This window comes from Schistocerca americana, chromosome 3 (assembly GCF_021461395.2).
Source record: "Schistocerca americana isolate TAMUIC-IGC-003095 chromosome 3, iqSchAmer2.1, whole genome shotgun sequence".
In the NCBI taxonomy this organism is placed as follows: Eukaryota; Metazoa; Arthropoda; class Insecta; order Orthoptera; family Acrididae; genus Schistocerca; species Schistocerca americana.
The window spans coordinates 407,615,978-407,634,967 of record NC_060121.1 but is presented as its reverse complement, the minus strand read 5'-3'; the positions used below and the strand labels follow the sequence as shown (position 1 = coordinate 407,634,967).

Sequence of the window (18,990 nt, the reverse complement as noted above, 5' to 3'; positions counted from 1 at the left end):
CCCGCCTTACCAACAATTAATTTTATATGATCATTCCACTTCAAATCGTTCTGTACGCATACTCCCAGATATTTTACAGAAGTAACTGCTACCAGTGTTTGTTCCGCTATCATTTAATCATACAATAATGGATCCTTCTTTCTATGTATTCGCAGTACATTACATTTGTCTATGTTAAGGGCCAGTTGCCACTCCCTGCACCAAGTGCCTAGTCGCTGCAGATATTCCTGCATTTCGCTACAATTTTCTAATGCTGCAACTTCTCTGTATTCTACAACATCATCCGCGAAAAGCCGCACGGAACTTCTGACACAATCTACTAGGTCATTGGTATATATTGTGAAAAGCAATGATCCCATAACACTCCCCTGTGCCATGCCAGAGGTTACTTTCTCTGTAGACGTCTCTCCATTGAGAACAACATGCTGTGTTCTGTTTGCTAAAAACTCTTCAATCCAGCCATACAGCTGGTCTGATATTCCGTAGGCTCTCACTTTGTTTATCAGGCGACAGTGCGGAACTGTATCGAACGCCTTCCGAAGTCAAGGAAAATGGCATCTACCTGGAAGCCTGTATCAAATATTTTCTGGGTTTCATGAACAAATAAAGCGAGTTGGGTCTCACACGATCGCTGTTTCCGGAATCCATGTTGATTCCTACAGTGTAGATTCTGGGTTTCCAGAAATGACATGATACGCGAGCAAAAAACATGTTCAAAAATTCTACAACAGATCGATGTCAGAGATATAGGCCTATAGTTTTGCCCATCTGCTCGACGACCCTTCTTGAAAACTGTAATTACCTGTGCTCTTTTCCAATCATTTGGAACCTTCCGTTCCTCTAGAGACTTGCGGTACGCTGCTGTTAGAAGGGGGGGCAAGTTCTTTCTCGCACTCTGTGTAGAATCGAACTGGTATCCCGTCGGGTCCAGTGGACTTTCCTCTGTTGAGTGATTTCAGTTGCTTTTCTATTCCTTGGACACTTATTTCGATGTCAGTCATTTTTTCGTTCGTGCGAGGATTTAGAGAAGGAACTGCAGTGTGGTCTTCCTCCGTGAAACAGCTTTGGAAAAAGGTGTTTAGTGTTTCAGCTTTACGCGTGTCATCCTCTGTTTCAATGCCATTATCATCCCAGAGTGTCTGGATATCCTGTTTCGATCCACTTACTGATTTAATGTAAGACCAGAACTTCCTAGGATTTTCTGTCAAGTCGGCACATAGAATTTTACTTTCGAATTCACTTAACGCTTCACGCATAGCCCTACTTACGCTAAGTTTGACATCGTTTAGCTTCTGTTTGTCTGAGAGGTTTTGGTTGCGTTTAAATTTGCAGTGAAGCTCTCTTTGCTTTCGCAGTAGTTTCCTAACTTTGTAGTTGAACCACGATGGGTTTTTTCCGTCGCTCACAGTTTTGCTCGGCATGTACCTGTCTAGAACGCATTTCGCGATTGCCTTGAACTTTTTCCATAAACACTCAACATTGTCAGTGTCGGAACAGAAATTTTCGTTTTGATCTGTTAGGTAGTCTGAAATGTGCCTCCTTCTGTTACATCTGCCTAAACAATACATTATTGCACTGGGACGACAAGTGGGAGGGGGGTGTGGATTGGTGGAGCGGGTTAGAGCGTCAGACACGCTACTTAGCCAAGGCGCTAAATTAGCTGGAGACGACTCTGTGTGTATCATTATGCACTGCACTGTAGATGCTGACATCACACTACCGGATAAGCTGACTGGGTTGGCGGCACTGACGATTGCGAAAGAAACGTGCTTCCCCGTTAATCTAGACGTAGTTGCTGTGCAGTGGCAGGGACGCGATAGCGTCACGTGATGGACTTGCGACTAGGGGGACTCACGTCACACTTGTAGATGTGCAGGAGACTCCACGAGCTTTGGGTTATTGTGGAAGACGTGCAGAGCCTGTGCGACAAACGGTAAGTACGCGCTTAGCGGTGACGTCTTTACAATTATCTCGAATGAAAGGGTTGTTCTATAATGGTAACGGATACAATAAACAAGAGTAGAAAACAGTCACTCACAGTGAGTACTGTGTCGATTCTAATATTTCGTTACGCTTTTGCTGTGCTAATGCTTCTCCAGTTCATCTGGAGTGGTCACTTGGCGATTTTGTTGTTTTACTATGTTTGTATTTCATTACCCTGTATCGTGTATATGGAGAACATTTACAGTACTCCTCCCCGCGCTCTTAAAGTTTTCATAGTTAGTGGTTATGTACTAAAACTCATGCAAATTTCTCAATTATATGGTGCAGCACACCCGAATAAACATTACTTTTTAGTCCCTTATGAGTAAATGTGTACTGAAATTAGAGTGAATGCTGGAACGATAGATTCTTATGGAACTGTAAATGGGTGATGCAATCCCAAACCAGGATTCATATATCATCACAACTGCGCCGCAAACAGGCGCGGAAAAAGTTCTTACTCCGCACTTACTTTAAAGATGGTCAAGCGTCTTGCCAGATAGAAAGTACATTACCCATTCCTTCACCCCTAATGAGGCAGGCTGTAAGAAGTGCCACTAGACATGAAATTTCATGGGTGGAATGGAGATGTTGGTGCAAATTTCAGCAACGTATCTGTCAGAGGCGAAGCTAATGAATTAACTGCGGGAAGGCTTACCTTCTATCTTTTTATACAGACGTGCGTCAATTCTTCTCGGTAGTTAAGTTATCAGTTTATCTTTAAATTTCTGATCACTTGTGAGTTATTTAACCAGTTTATTTTCTATGGCTGTTATGCAGAGAGAACTTAAGCTATATTTGTCATTGAATTGCAAAGGCAATTTTAAATTCTCTCTCAGAAGCTGTAGTGACAGGCAATATAAGAATCACTTTGATAAGCTTTGTAACTTTGTTATAAATATTTTCAAGATCATTGCCCATAAAGAATTTAAGGTCTGCAAGTGGTAAGTTTTTATGTTTGTCAGTATAAATGTTTCCTAACTCATTTTACAATAGATTTTCCAGTCGTTCTTTGTTGTATAATGGGTAAGTTGTATGAAAGCAATTTAGTTTTATTGCTGGAAAATTTGATCTATAATTTCAAAACTGGTTCTTATCAAGCAACTCCATAAACTGAATATTCTGAAGGTCTCCAAAACTCATTTCAATTTGCGCTATCATGTTATCTAAGATCTCATAAGATAACATTTTAAGGAACTGCAAGTCATATTCTCTAACACATATTTCACCGTGAAATTTATTGCTACAGCTTTTAATAAGTGAGCTCACAGTTTTTCTGATAGAATATCTTTTAACAAACAGATGTCTTCTTGATTTCAGCGTTGCACATATCATACGCAATTTTGTATTGAAGGAGTCCATAAAGATGATCAACACACACTAATATTTCTGTGTAAAGGCAAAGCAGGAAAAGGAAATGAATTTTAGTAAGACTGCTAAGAAAACCACAAGCACTGTAGAACGACTCTGCATCTCAGTCCACATCAATTGCGGTCATACTCTGGAAAATGCTTTAAACTCATGGTATTTAAGATATATTGACAAAATAGCTCCTGAATTGAATTCCAGCATTTAGTACATGTTTTAGGCCATCTGAATCTTTTATTTTCTAAGAGTTGTGTTCTCTTTGTAGATTTTCTAAAAATGAATGGAATGCTACGAAGTTGCAAATGAAAAGCCTAACTGCGATGGATCGCAGAAAATGGAGATGCAAAGGACCTGCTAATATAACAGAAAACTGATGATGATTATTAACAGCATTAGATTAGGTTTGCAAGTATAACAGTGCTAAAATATAGCTCGTGGATATTTTTGTGTAACAAAGTTATGGACACCACCATGTTTAACTGATATTACTGAGGCTACATCAAAGTTGGTTCATTATTTTTTAAGCAATGCCTCAGACATCAAGTACACTGAGTACAATTTCTGATAAAACATGAGCAATTTTGTCACTAGAATATTCGTTTGTGACTTACAAGATATTTCCAGGGTTTTATCTGCTTGCACTGCAACAAACTTGTATGATTCTAACTCTCTTTAATTCCATCACTAACGACATCGACTAAATCAATTCCTTTTGAACTGTGTTTTATGTTCCTTTGAACCCAGACGTGCTCCTGCAAGTGATCATTAATAAACTTCTGTCTAGACAAAAGTTCAAGTAATTCTAAGTAATTCTCTTGTTTCCAGATCTTTCATCGCCAGAGTGGTCTCTGAATGCGAACTTTCGCTTTCCCAAGATACAAACAACATCAATAAGTCTCTCGATTACGAATCTTTTTTGTTTCACAACCGCATTATATTTTATGAATAGAAGTTTGTCTCCTTCAGAAAATGAATGTTCAATTTCTCCATGACCCAAGAACTGAAAACTGCCGTGATTCTGAAGGTGCCTTCTTGAATGCTGTTGTTTCTCGACTTTTCTGCCAAAATGTTTTGTTACACATACTTCGAAAGAAGCTCACGTCTATTCTTTTTCAATTCCAGACGCATCAAACAAAATACAAGTATAACAATACAATTTGTTAGCAGAGCATCCTGTAAGCCGAGGATACTTTTTATTCCAAGAAAATTGAAATTTTCTGTTCTGTTTGCCATCAAATATTTTAATGTCTTCAGTGTAGTGTGAATAGCTTATCTTTGTAAGCGACTTGGTTTCGTAAGTTTAGCTTCAAAATGAGTTGTCATCTAATTCGCGAAATAAAGATATAACTGTTTCTTCTGCACTAACCGTAACATAATGAGTTAATCGCATGCACTCACGAATGGTACTACTAAACCTGGACTTACGCGCGCGGAATAAATTTCGCAGCTCAAGCAAGCCTCAAGGCCACTCTCCCACAGCACACTTGACTACCGGCTGCCGCGTCAAAGCAAGATGCTGTTCCTAGAAGCCTCCAGTGAACCGTTAAAACTGGTTAGCCTGCAAAAATCTGTGAACTGCCAACTTTTGGACGGATCGAATGTAAGTTTAGTAACGTACAAAACAAACTTAAATTGTTTTCAACGTCTTGTTATATTCTAGTTGTACTTTTTCTTCAAATTTTTGCGTAAGCTAAGCCTCGAAAGCCTCTGAAGAGCTTCGTCACAGATATCTGTTTCTATAAAAGAATAGCTCTGATTTTATTTCGGGTGACTCGTGTTTTTGAATAAAATGTTAACACTAGGAATTAATCCTCTAGAATAATAGGTACGGGAAATAGGTACCAATACGATGAAAAGAGACTGAAAGGCGAAAAAATTGACGAACTAGAGAAAATACGTAGTCAAATAGTGATTGGTTTTCGGATATATTAGAAAGGGACTCATGTATTTTTCGTATTTCACAACATGGAAGCAAACGAATAATGGTAAAAATTTACGAACAGAATGGAATCAAATAACGTTTTGTACGTACCCGGCTGCTTCAGTTCCAGATTAATTCGCCGCCTCAAAACTGAAACTAATAATCGCCATGCTCTACGGAAAAACGGACTCTACATCTGCATAGATTTTCTGCAAACCACTGCGAAGTGCAGGGCGAAGGGTACTTACCGTCTTCCCACATGATAGCTTTTCTTCCCGTTCCATTTGTGTATGAAATGAGGGAATTTCGTTGTCGGAAGAGATTCCACGCATGTCAGAATAGGATAACGTACGGATTTGCGTACGCTGTGTTCTAAATCATTTGAGTGAAGATTCTCTAAATGATAGAAGATCCTAAATTTAGTACTTTGGGATAAGGAGTTAACTGCCGAAAATGAATACTTAGTTTTTTGTTAGTATAAACAACTCCTTCCATGTAGCAGATTAGCAGCTAAAGCAACTGATCAAGGTAACCACCACCTTTCTTAATGTATGCATTAAAAGTTGATAAAGAAACGTTCTTAGTAATTGGACATGAACGTGTCGTAAGTATCTTCATTACTTCAGACATGGATACTACACCACTCGAAAACGCCGTGAATGACAAAATAGCCGGCCGGAGTGGCAGAGCGGTTCTAGGCGCTACAGTCTGGTTAAGTTCTAAGTACTAGGGGACTAATGACCTCAGAAGTTAAGTCTCATAGTGCTCAGAGCCATTTGAATTTTTTTTAATGACAAAATATATCGTAAGAATGGCACTGCAGTGATGTGATGGATAATCTACACTGACGTAAACAATCGCAACACCAAAAGATACTGTAGAGTAATGTCGCCTTTAAAGGAATTCTTGAGCAACAATCAACGCACCACATTCAGTCTCAAAGTAACTAACGCTCACAACGGTTAAAATGTGTATTTAATGCAAACATGATTTCCATCCTCATAGTGACACTATTAGCATCACTTTCATGCGATTTGTGCTAAATTTCAACATCGTCTTACAGATGTAGAAACACGCCAACCAATTTTCATTTATGTTGCAGAGCTCCTTCTTGTCACTGCGATTTTTTTACGTCAGTGTTCAAAAAAATGGCTCTGAGCACTATGGGACTTAACTTCTGAGGTCATCAGACCCTAGAACTTAGAACTACTTAAACCCAAGGACATCACACATATCCATGCGCACGGCAGGACTCGAACCTGCGACCGTAGCGGTCGCGCGGTTCCAGACTGTAGCGCCCACAACCGTTCGCCCACCGCGGCCTGCTCCTTCAGTATATTATCAAAATTGAACTCTGGGTTCAAAATTTTTTTGCCCCATTGTCTGCACATGTTGTATATGATAGGATCGTTAAGTCTGGTTTACACAGGAGCGAACACAAGCGAACGAGAATTCTCTATGCTGTATGCGATAGCTGAGTGCGAGTGGACACTATTCGATCGGTTTCGATTTCCATTAGATTGTGCTCACTCGTGTTCCGCTGGTATACTGATTTCATAATAAGAATAAACATGATGTAAATGAACACAAAGACGATAATTGGTCAACTGCCGCAGTACACGTACACTGGTATTACCACGCTCTTGAAAGTAGATCACAATAATGTTTTAGGTATCTTATTAGTAAATTAAGGTAAATGAAAAGTTAAGATGTTCTAATTTGTTAACAGCCATCAGCGTTTTTCATAATCATGTTTCAGCTATGTAGTTTTCATTTAAAAAATCGCGTACCATAGCAGTCCCTGTACTGTTGTGCTGCGATTGTAGAGCTGTTAATATTCCGTGTGAAAATGATTGACGCTGCTTCTTGCCCCGTAGTGAAACACGCTTGTGGAGCACCATTAAAAAGTGGCGAGAAACAGCTTGTTCTAAACGTTTTCCACAAGTTTACAGAAAAAATCGGCGTTGAAATTTTATGCCGATCTGTGTTTACTACATTTAAAATTTTCTTTCTTTTTAAGAAAAAAACGCTATTATTAGCTGAATCAGTAGCGCTGAAGAAACAGCGTTCAGTGGCGGACCTGCGCGGACGTGCTTTTACGTGCCGTTCGCAGAGTCGTGTAAGCACGAAGTTGTTTACTACGCCGTCGCCGCTAGTTCAGAGTCCATCACAGCCGACATAGCGTGGCACACTCATATAGACAAACCACTATAAAGTTCTATATACTTATATGGATATGGTGTCTGTTCTTTCGGAACCATATCCATATAAGTATATAGTTATGGCGACGACGGTCTTGACCTTCTTCCATGCGGATGCACACAAATTCTCCGGACTCTTACCGGACTTGGTAAGAATGTCTTCCACGAGTAATGACTGTTTGGGGTGGGACACTACGAATGTAGTGCGTGGACATACAAGGTGAGAATGTGGGTCTCGCGGAAGGCATGCGCGAGATAGTCCCTGTAGTCGCACTATCCTCTGTGCCATCGGTGGCACAGATGGATAGAGCGTCTGCTATGTAAGCAGGAGATCCCGGGTTTGAGTCCCGGTGGGGGCACAGATATTCATATACATCAACGCCCGTTAGCAAAAAATGGTTCAAATGGCTCTGAGCACTATGCGACTTAACTTCTGAGGTCATCAGTCGCCTAGAACTTAGAGCTAATTAAACCTAACTAACCTAAGGACATCACACACATCCATACCCGAGGCAGGATTCGAACTTGCGACCCTAGCGGTCGCCCGGTTTCAGACTGTAGCGCCTAGAGCCGCACGGCCAGTCCGACCGGCGCCCGTTAGCAGCTGAAGGTATTAATGTAATTCTAATTTCACTATAAAGATCAGTTTTCAGCTCGATTATGCACAGTCGCGAGTTTTCAAAGCTGAATGTTTTATATGTGACGACGTTAAAATTGATCCACAGAACATAATAAGCGTTCACCACTCTGTTACGAATAATGTCGTCTACGCGAAAATGTAAACAACACTCCGATGGCCATATGGGTAGTCTGTCGATCACGGGGGACTCAGCTACCGTACGCTACGTGTTTTCGATCTCCCTTTTGAAGTTCCACCGGACGTCGCTACTGCGGCTTTCCAAAAATGGTTCAAATGGCTCTGAGCATTATGGGACTTAACAGCTGTGGTCATCAGTCCCCTAGAACTTAGAACTACTTAAACCTAACTAACCTAAGGACATCACACACATCCATGCCCGAGACAGGATTCGAACCTGCGACCGTAGCAGTCGCGCGGTTCCGGACTGCGCGCCTAGAACCGCGAGACCACCGTGGCCGGCTGCGGCTTTCCAATCTTACGGCGATGCGGCTTTCCAGTCTTACGGCGAAGTGGTCAGCCACGTGGCCTAAGAATGGACCACTTCTACTACGTACCGGGTCGTTAAAGGGGTTCGACGGACTAGAACTGAAATGACGAAACAAGTGCCCTTATACTTCATCACTGGCGGCTGTAGGACGATTATTATGTACGACGGACAGCCATGAAGGACGTGTTAGGTCGACGTGTCTAGAACGGCAATTAACTCAAATTCCGAAAGGTGAAACTGCGGCTCGCCCTACGATCAAGACCCTTCCCCTCAATTATGCAGAGGATGAACAGGCGGCTGCCCCATACGAAGTCGACCACACTCGTCAAACAGACGCTCCTGACGGGACGGACATGGTGGAGTTAGAATTATTGGACCCATCCGCTACGACGGAGCCCCGTTCAGGAGACAATCAACGGCTGGCCTTGTAGGACAGTACGGATGAGAAGATGGACATGACGCACAGGTCGTGCTGATTGCAGCCTTTCTTCCTGATAACAGGGCATTCGAAGAGACCCACCCCCATTCGGATTCCGAAACACACGTTCACAAACAGCGTTCCCCACAAAAGCACAAGAAACGGCCGCGTGCTCCGTCCGAGGACTGCCTCCTGAACGTCTGAAAAGGATTGTGAACAGTCTCTCACAGGCAGCAGTGACGCTATACTTCTAGAGGAAGGAATACTGCTGGACGATATTCTCTCCGTGGGACTCGTGGAATGGTACTCACAGTGCTGGGTATAAGGCTTATCAACATCGACTGCATCTTCTGGCACGGACAAACGTCGCAATCGTTCACGTGTCTTTCCAGAAACAGTCGCACCGCTCGTACGACACCACCATGACCATTTAAAGTTTGGTGTGCAAATATATATATAGTTACAAAAAGGTACGGCTAAACTTTCAGGAAACATTTCTTACACACAAAGAAAGAAAATATGTTATGTGGACATGTGTCCGGAAACGCTTACTTTCCATGTTAGAGCTCATTTTATTACATCTCTTCAAATCACATTAATCATGGAATGGAAACACACAGCAACAGAACGTACCATCGTGACCTCAAACACTTTGTTACAGGAAATGTTCAAAATGTCCTCCGTTAGCGAGGGTACATGCATCCACCCTCCGTCGCATGGAATCCCTGATGCGCTGATGCAGCCCTGGAGAATGGCGTATTGTATCACAGCCGTCCACAATACGAACACGAAGAGTCTCTACATTTGGTACCGGGGTTGCGTAGACAAGGGCTTTCATATGCCCCCATAAATGAAAGTCAAGAGGATTGAGGTCAGGAGAACGTGGAGGCCATGGAATTGGTCCGCCTCTACCAATCCATCGGTCACCGAATCTGTTATTGAGAAGCGTACGAACACTTCGACTGAAATGTGCAGGAGCTCCATCGTGCAAGAACCACATGTTGTGTCGTACTTGTAAAGGCACATGTACTAGCAGCACAGGTAGAGTATCCCGTATGAAATCATAATAACGTGCTCCATTGAGCGTAGGTGGAAGAACATGGGGCTCAATCAAGACATCACCAACAATACCTGCCCAAACGTTCACAGAAAATCTGTGTTAATGACGTGATTACACAATTGCGTGCGGATTCTCGTTAGCCCACACATGTTGATTGTGAAAATTTACAATTTGATCACGTTGGAATGAAGCCTCATCCTTAAAGAGAACATTTGCACTGAAATGAGGATTGACACATTGTTGGGTGAACCGTTCGCAAAAGTGTACCCGTGGAGGCTAATCAGCTGCTGATAGTGACTGCACACGCTGTACATGGTGCGGAAACAACTGGTTCTCCCGTAGCTCTCTCCATACAGTGACGTGGTCAACGTTACCTTGTACAGCAGCAACTTCTCTGACGCTGACATTAGGGTTATCGTCAACTGCACGAAGAATTGCTCGTCCATTGCAGGTGTCCTCGTCGTTCTAGGTCTTCCCCAGTCGCGAGTCATAGGCTGGAATGTTCCGTGCTCCTAAGACGCCGATAAATTGCTTCGAACGTCTTCCTGTCGGGACACCTTCGTTCTGGAAATCTGTCTCGATACAAACGTACCGCGCCACGGCTATTGCCCCATGCTAATCCATACATCAAATGGGCATCTGCCAACTCCGCATTTGTAAACATTGCACTGTCTGCAAAACCACGTTCTTGAGGAACACTAACCTGTTGATGCTACGTACTGATGTGCTTGATGCTAGTACTGTAGAGCAATGAGTCGCATGTCAACACAAGCACCGAAGTCAACATTACCTTCCTTCAATTGGGCCAACTGGCGGTGAATCGTGAAAGTACAGTACATACTGACGAAACTAAAATGAGCTCTAACATGGAAATTAAGCGTTTCCGGACACATGTCCACATAACATCTTTTCTTTATTTGTGTGTGAGGAATGTTTCTTGAAAGTTTGGCCGTACCTTTTTGTAACACCATATACACTCCAGGAATGGAAAAAAGAACACATTGACACCGGTGTGTCAGACCCACCACACTTGCTCCGGACACTGCGAGAAGGCTGTACAAGCAATGATCACACGCACGGCACAGCGGACACACCAGGAACCGCGGTGTTGGCCGTCGAATGGCGCTAGCTGCGCAGCATTTGTGCACCGCCGCCGTCAGTGTCAGCCAGTTTGCCGTGGCATACGGAGCTCCATCGCAGTCTTTAACACTGGTAGCATGCCGCGACAGCGTGGACGTGAACCGTATGTGCAGTTGACGGACTTTGAGCGAGGGCGTATAGTGGGCATGCGGGAGGCTGGGTGGACGTACCGCCGAATTGCTCAACACGTGGGGCGTGAGGTCTCCACAGTACATCGATGTTGTCGCCAGTGGTCGGCGGAAGGTGCACGTGCCCGTCGACCTGGGACCGGACCGCAGCGACGCACGGATGCACGCCAAGACCGTAGGATCCTACGCAGTGCCGTAGGGGACCGCACCGCCACTTCCCAGCAAATTAGGGACACTGTTGCTCCTGGGGTATCAGCGAGGACCATTCGCAACCGTCTCCATGAAGCTGGGCTACGGTCCCGCACACCGTTAGGCCGTCTTCCGCTCACGCCCCAACATCGTGCAGCCCGCCTCCAGTGGTGTCGCGACAGGCGTGAATGGAGGGACGAATGGAGACGTGTCGTCTTCAGCGATGAGAGTCGCTTCTGCCTTGGTGCCAATGATGGTCGTATGCGTGTTTGGCGCCGCGCAGGTGAGCGCCACAATCAGGACTGCATACGACCGAGGCACACAGGGCCAACACCCGGCATCATGGTGTGGGGAGCGATCTCCTACGCTGGCCGTACACCACTGGTGATCGTCGAGGGGACACTGAATAGTGCACGGTACATCCAAACCGTCATCGAACCCATCGTTCTACCATTCCTAGACCGGCAAGGGAACATGCTGTTCCAACAGGACAATGCACGTCCGCATGTATCCCGTGCCACCCAACGTGCTCTAGAAGGTGTAAGTCAACTACCCTGGCCAGCAAGATCTCCGGATCTGTCCCCCATTGAGCATGTTTGGGACTGGATGAAGCGTCGTCTCACGCGGTCTGCACGTCCAGCACGAACGCTGGTCCAACTGAGGCGCCAGGTGGAAATGGCATGGCAAGCCGTTCCACAGGACTACATCCAGCATCTCTACGATCGTCTCCATGGGAGAATAGCAGCCTGCATTGCTGCGAAAGGTGGATATACACTGTACTAGTGCCGACATTGTGCATGCTCTGTTGCCTGTGTCTATGTGCCTGTGGTTCTGTCAGTGTGATCATGTGATGTATCTGACCCCAGGAATGTGTCAATAAAGTTTCCCCTTCCTGGGACAATGAATTCACGGTGTTCTTATTTCAATTTCCAGGAGTGTATATACAGGGTGAGTCACCTAACATTACCGCTGTATATATTTCGTAAACCACATCAAATTTTGACGAATCGATTCCACAGACCGAACATGAGGAGAGGGGCTAGTGTAATTGGTTAATACAAACCATAAAAAAATGCACGGAAGTATGTTTTTTAACACAAACCTACGTTTTTTTAAATGGAACCCCTTTAGTTTTGTTAGTACATCTGAACATATAAACAAATACGTAATCAGTGCCGTTTGCTGCATTGTAAAATGTTAATTACATCCGGAGATATTGTAACCTAAAGTTGACGCTTGAGTACCACTTCTCCGCTGTTCGATCGTGTGTATCGGAGAGCACCGAATTACGTAGGGATCCAAAGGGAACGGTGATGGACCTTAGGTACAGAAGAGACTGGAACAGCACATTACGTCCACATGCTAACACCTTTTTATTGGTCTTTTTCACTGACGCACATGTACATTACCATGAGAGGTGAGGTAACCGTACACACGTGGTTTCCTTTTTCAATTACGAAGTGGAATAGAGTGTGTCCCAACATGTCAGGCCAATAGATGTTCAATGTGGTGGCCATCATTTGCTGCACACAATTGCAATCTCTGGCGTAATGAATGTCGTACACGCCGCAGTACATCTGGTGTAATGTCGCCGCAGGCTGCCACAATACGTTGTTTCATATCCTCTGGGGTTGTAGGCACATCACGGTACACATTCTCCATTAACGTACCCCACAGAAAGAAGTCCAGAGGTGTAAGATCAGGAGAACGGGCTGGCCAATTTATGCGTCCTCCACGTCCTATGAAACGCCCGTCGAACATCCTGTCGAGGGTCAGCCTAGTATTAATTGCGGAATGTGCAGGTGCACCATCATGCTGATACCACATACGTCGAGGCGTTTCCAGTGGGACACACTCTATTCCACTTCGTAATTGAAAACGGAAACCACGTGTGTACGTTTACCTCACCCCTCATGGTAATGTACATGTGCGCCAGTGAAAAAGACCAATAAAAAGGTGTTAGCATGTGGACGTAATGTGCTGTTCCAGTCTCTTCTGTACCTAAGGTCAATCACCGTTCCCTTTGAATCCCTACGTAATTCGGTGCTCTCCGATACACACGATCGAACAGCGGAGGAGTGGTACTCAAGCGTCAACTTTAGGTTACAATATCTCCGGATGTAATTAACATTTTACAATGCAACAAACCGCACTGATTACGTATTTGTTTATATGTTCAGATGTGCTAACAAAACTGACGGGGTTCCATTTAAAAAGACGTAGGTTTGTGTTAAAAAAACATACTTCCGTGCCGGCCGCGGTGGTCTCGCGGTTAAGGCGCTCAGTCCGGAACCGCGCGACTGCTACGGTCGCAGGTTCGAATCCTGCCTCGGGCATGGATGTGTGTGATGTCCTTAGATTAGTTAGGTTTAAGTAGTTTTAAGTTCTAGGGGACTGATGACCACAGAAGTTAAGTCCCATAGTCCTCAGAGCCATTTGAACCATTTTGAACCATACTTCCGTGCATTTTTTTATGGTTTGTATTAACCAATTACACTAGCCCCTCTCCTCACGTTCGGTCTGTGGAATCGATTCGTCAGTATTTGATGTGGTTTACGAAATATATCCAGCGGTAACGTTAGGTGACTCACTCTGTATATATATGATTGAACAAATTAATTATACTATTGACATATTTGATTTTTATTAATTTTGCAGCGAATAAATTGTCTTTCACTTTTGAGCCAGTGGTGTCGTGAACTTACGTCGAGTCTGGTACCCTTGGTTATATTCGTCTTCTTCCCCATAAGTTTTTCTTTTTCTTGACCGTGTGTATAATATTAATTCTTAATGGGACTTCCTCTTCTGATGCAGGTAGCTTGTTGACATGACATTGGCATAACGCGCGGTTTTGCACAAAAACGAACTTTCAAACTTAATATTTTCATAGGATTATTATTCGGACGACACATTGTATTACAAGAAAAATGTCTTCTCGCCACGAGAACTAAAGACAGAGTCTCTCTAATGATTGACAAAAAAATGTAGTATTTATCATTTGTTATTCGCCTTCCGGCTTAGCAAATTATAGATTTTCCGGTGCTTACAGCGGCCGCGCTAATGATTATTATCATTGGTTTTAAATTTTTGTCGTAGCTGGTTGGTTGTTTTCCTTATGTATCTATACAATTGCCCCCACACTGTGCGGTGACATGCAATGGAGGTGCACAGTTTTTTCTATGCACTCGTACACCTTAAATTTAAATTTTGCCTAAAGGGGTACAATGATGTTTATTTGTCGGCGTATGTGTCGTTGTATTTTGGGTTGGAGGTGTCAGTTTGTCTTGCTTACACATTATCTTACAGGAAATACATAACTTATATACGGATAGTTCATTAAGTATTTACATGAGCGGCTACTTGTCCTTTTGGCAACATTGCTAGTCTCTGGGCGCATGTGCACAAAATATGTTTGTTGGCTGCGCAAGAGCCGTTAATGCTCCACGCATTGTGTACGGTCGTCGCGCTTACACTCCCGCTTTAGTGGCACTTTCACACTGAGTGCCGTGCTATCTGTCGAATAATTTGCTGTGGCGTGGTCTCCCATTGTGAGTGCGATGCATGTGTGTTTACTCTCCAAGAACCGATGCTGCGGCAGATAATTCACCTTTGATACGCCCCAGGAAGGATCTTCACCGTCGTATCCACATTGTCAGTTGGGTGAATACTGCACATCAACACCCGACGACAAGGTAAGTGATGCTTGCACAATTGTAGTTTGATGATTAATACATCAGACATTGCGTAGCATGACATTACCACAACTGATTCGTTGCACTATTGTGTACGCGTTTGGATACCAGTGTCTATTTCGTCGTTCACTTAGACGTGAGAATTGTTTTTAATCCTTGAGGTTTTCTTCTTTTGTGTTAGTTTTTCAAGTTCATCTTTTACATATGGCTCGATATACACATAAAATCACATAAGCATTTTGACATAACACTGCATATTACAATGGCTTACGTCTAAGGCTGACATTCCACCCATTATTTGTATCAAACGTAGAAAATTATTAAATACTAAAACATTACAAAATTCCTTTTTCAGTTACAGTTGCCGGTTAGTATAGACTGTTGGTTAGCTTAAAAAAACTCTTTTTACACAAATATAAGTAACTTAGAAGGTCCCGAGTTCGAGTCTCGGTCGGGCACACAGTTTTAATCTGCCAGGAAGTTTCATATAAGTAACTTATTTTCGTTCCATTACATTGTGCTACTATATATGCATTTAATGCATCCACATTTTATTTTCCAGTCATGCATACATCAGTTATGAGAGTTTAATATTTTCCTAGGGAGAAACAGAGAAAGACATTTACATCAGGATTCTATATTTCGCGTTGCTGGCTTAACTACGCTTCGGCGCCGCTTCCTGCGTTGGGGAGAGAATAAGGAATACTATTCTACTGGTTTATGGATTACTAAGGAAATGCTATTCGTCCTTTCTTAAATCACTTATCAGGGAACTCCTTTTTCATAGAACCGAAACATATTAACGACTCATGTACTATATACCATTGTGTTGCTTATAATTTTTTACGTGTACCTTTGTGTTCGTAACGCAAGTACTTATCTCTTTACGATTATGTGGAAATGTCGTCGTTTATATTCGTATGTGACGCGATATGAATTGATTAGTTTTATTTGAGGTAATATGCCTTCGTGTTTATGTGCACTTTGTAATCAGTAGGTACGGGTAAGTTTTTTGTAGTTGCACTGCAACGATGTATATTCTTATTCTTCATTTGCTTCATGACCAAAATATACATATAGACATACTAATAACTAAATCATTTCGTTGAGGTGCGGCCCGTTTTTCATTTGGTACCTATAACACCCGTCGTAAATCTCTTCTTCTGTGCCGTGTCGATGCAGTGGTCGCTGCAATATAAAAAACTTATAACTAACTTAAAAACTAATTGTGTTTCGTAGCTCATAGGCCACGCATATACTCGGTCATCACCTTCGTTTGCAGCCACTTCATATTTCATTCTTATTTGTTTATATATTTATTTACTTGCATTTGTATTCCTTTTATTCATTTACCCTGCAAAGAAAGTTACTTTGACATCTCCTACGGTATCTTATCCTTTTGTTACCTAACACGTTCTGTATCTTTCATTGTAATGATTTCTTTAAATTCTAGCTACAATGTATATATTTTAGTACTGACGCAACTTCTCATGTTGATATAGGCCTGAATGTAATGTTATATTCCTTTATTCCCCGATAGTAAATATAGTTGTTACGCGTTATTATTTATTTTGAAATTGGGCTTTATACTTACGCAGCTTCGCGTTTCTATTTGGTTGCGCCGCGAGTTAGCCTATTGCGCTAGCGCAAGGTCAATGTCTTTTCCCAAGTACTGACGTAAGCATCCATTGTTGAGCGCGCACAGCTGAGTCGTACGTTGTTCCAGTTTGTATTTCGCTTCGCGTGATGCTGTGTTTTTACACTTCCTTCTAGTCAAATATTTTGTCTTTGCTTACGAAACAAGAAAATTATTTAAATCTATACATATTTAATTCAAAAAAAGACATAATAAAATTTTTTACTTATAAAACTATGAAATTACTTATAAATATATTTTATGACAAGAAAACTGCTGTGATATTGTGTCACTACTCGTGAAAAGTTTTTAAGCCTTTGTGAGAGTGGAGACCTTTGTCTCTCCCCGTTCTTTCATATACCAACCTATAAATTCCAGGATAAGGTATTTTTGCAATAATATATGGCCCTGAGTATAGTAATTGCCATTTTTTGTTCAGCTTACCGATCTTTGTCGATTTGTGATGTGTTCTTAATAGAACTCGTTGCCCTAAAAAAAATGTGTAACTCGTTTTAATTTTTTGTTGTATATTCTCTTTCTGTATTCTGCTCTATTCTCCAGCGATGGGTGATACCCATTCGTCAGTTTGCTTTGTGTTAAACATCAGTTCATTAGGAGTGAAACCTGTGGAAGAGTGGGGGAGATTGTTTACTATTTGCATAAATGGAGTCACATATTCAACCCGTCGTGGATGCTTATTATGAGCGTAAGCCCTTATAAATCTATTGAATTCATTGAACACCCTCTCCACAGGACTTGCTCCTGGGTGGAAAAAATTTACCAAGATATGCCCTGTGTATTCATGAATTGTTTCCATTTTCTTGCTATGAAATAGGCTGCATTGTCTGCTAATATTACTTTGGGTTTCCCTACTCTACGTAAATAATCCTCTTCGATACCCCTTATGATGCTACTGGCTGTAATGGTTTTGATAGCATAAAGTTTGATGTATTTTGTGAAAATATCATAAAGAGCTATTGTGTATTTGACACCTTCTTTTGCTCTAGGATATGACCCCGCGATATCCAGAGAAACCACTTCCAGTGGAGCTTTGGTTAGTATGGGGTGTAATTCTGTAAACTTTGACACATTGGGTGGTTTTGTTCTTCGGCAAATAGCACACTTCTATAATATTTGAAACACGTCGTCGTAAATCAGGAAAGTAACAAAGTTTGGAAATCTTGTCTGTACACTTTGTTACTCCGTAGTGTCCCCATACTTCATGTGTGTGTTTAATAAATTCGTCGATATATTCCTCTGGAAGACATACACACCAGTGGTTAGAACTTTCGTGCTTCCAGTGAAACAAAACGCCTTTCTGTGACTGATACCATTTACTTACATTACAGTTTGTATTCTAGTTGAGATTTTGTAGTACCTTTTTTCACCTATTATCTTGGTGTTGTATCATCTCCATCTGTTTACAGATTTGTTTGTAGTCTGGTTTTTGTGTATTACTTTGCATCAATAATGTTCGGATTTCTGAATCGCGTTCAGATAGGCCCTACGACGAATGCAGGCACACTATGGTCGAGACCACGCAGTTTGGCGCAGACATACTCTCGATTTCTACTGCAATGTACTGTGAGACCATGGTACTATGACGCTATCTCGAGAACGACAAACTTCGACTCACCATGCTAGAGCTCAGATCATCGCCCACACGCGACTCCAACTCGCGGGGACGTTACTTCGATCGAGAACGCAGGATAGGATAGCAAGTGAAATCCGTCTATGTTCCATGTACTTCACGAAGGTAAACAGTCACGAAGAGCGCTAACACATCAATCGACACGGACGTCCGTCGTCTCTCCTCGCAACACGACATAGGCACAACATTACACGACTATTTTTCTGGCTTTATTTAGTTCAGACTCCTGATCCAACTGCATTAGCAAACGGTCTCAGACGGTATACGACACCATTACCCAGGCAATGGTAAAGGGGCGGCCTCCCCTGAGAATTTTACAGGACTTTCCAATATTTATTAGCCACCTGATGGACAGACATGTGTCACGAACTGGAATATACAGACGTGCCGCTCCCTTCGACCTTTGTGGAATGGATGATTATACCAATTCAAAAATGCCCGGTCGCTCACGGATACAAGGTTTCTGCCAGCTGACG

The 18,990-nt window shown here is 42.6% G+C and overlaps 1 protein-coding gene across 1 annotated transcript in view; it reads left to right on the top strand.

Annotated features, from left to right (window-relative positions):
* Positions 1-1,786: 1,786 nt before the first annotated feature.
* The window catches only part of LOC124605718 (cyclic GMP-AMP synthase-like), a 264,748-nt gene continuing 247,544 nt past the window's right edge, over positions 1,787-18,990 (top strand). Inside the window, exon 1 of the mRNA XM_047137593.1 lies at positions 1,787-1,933. The gene's annotated coding sequence lies outside the window, so the exon portion shown is untranslated. The remainder of the gene's footprint in view (positions 1,934-18,990) is intronic.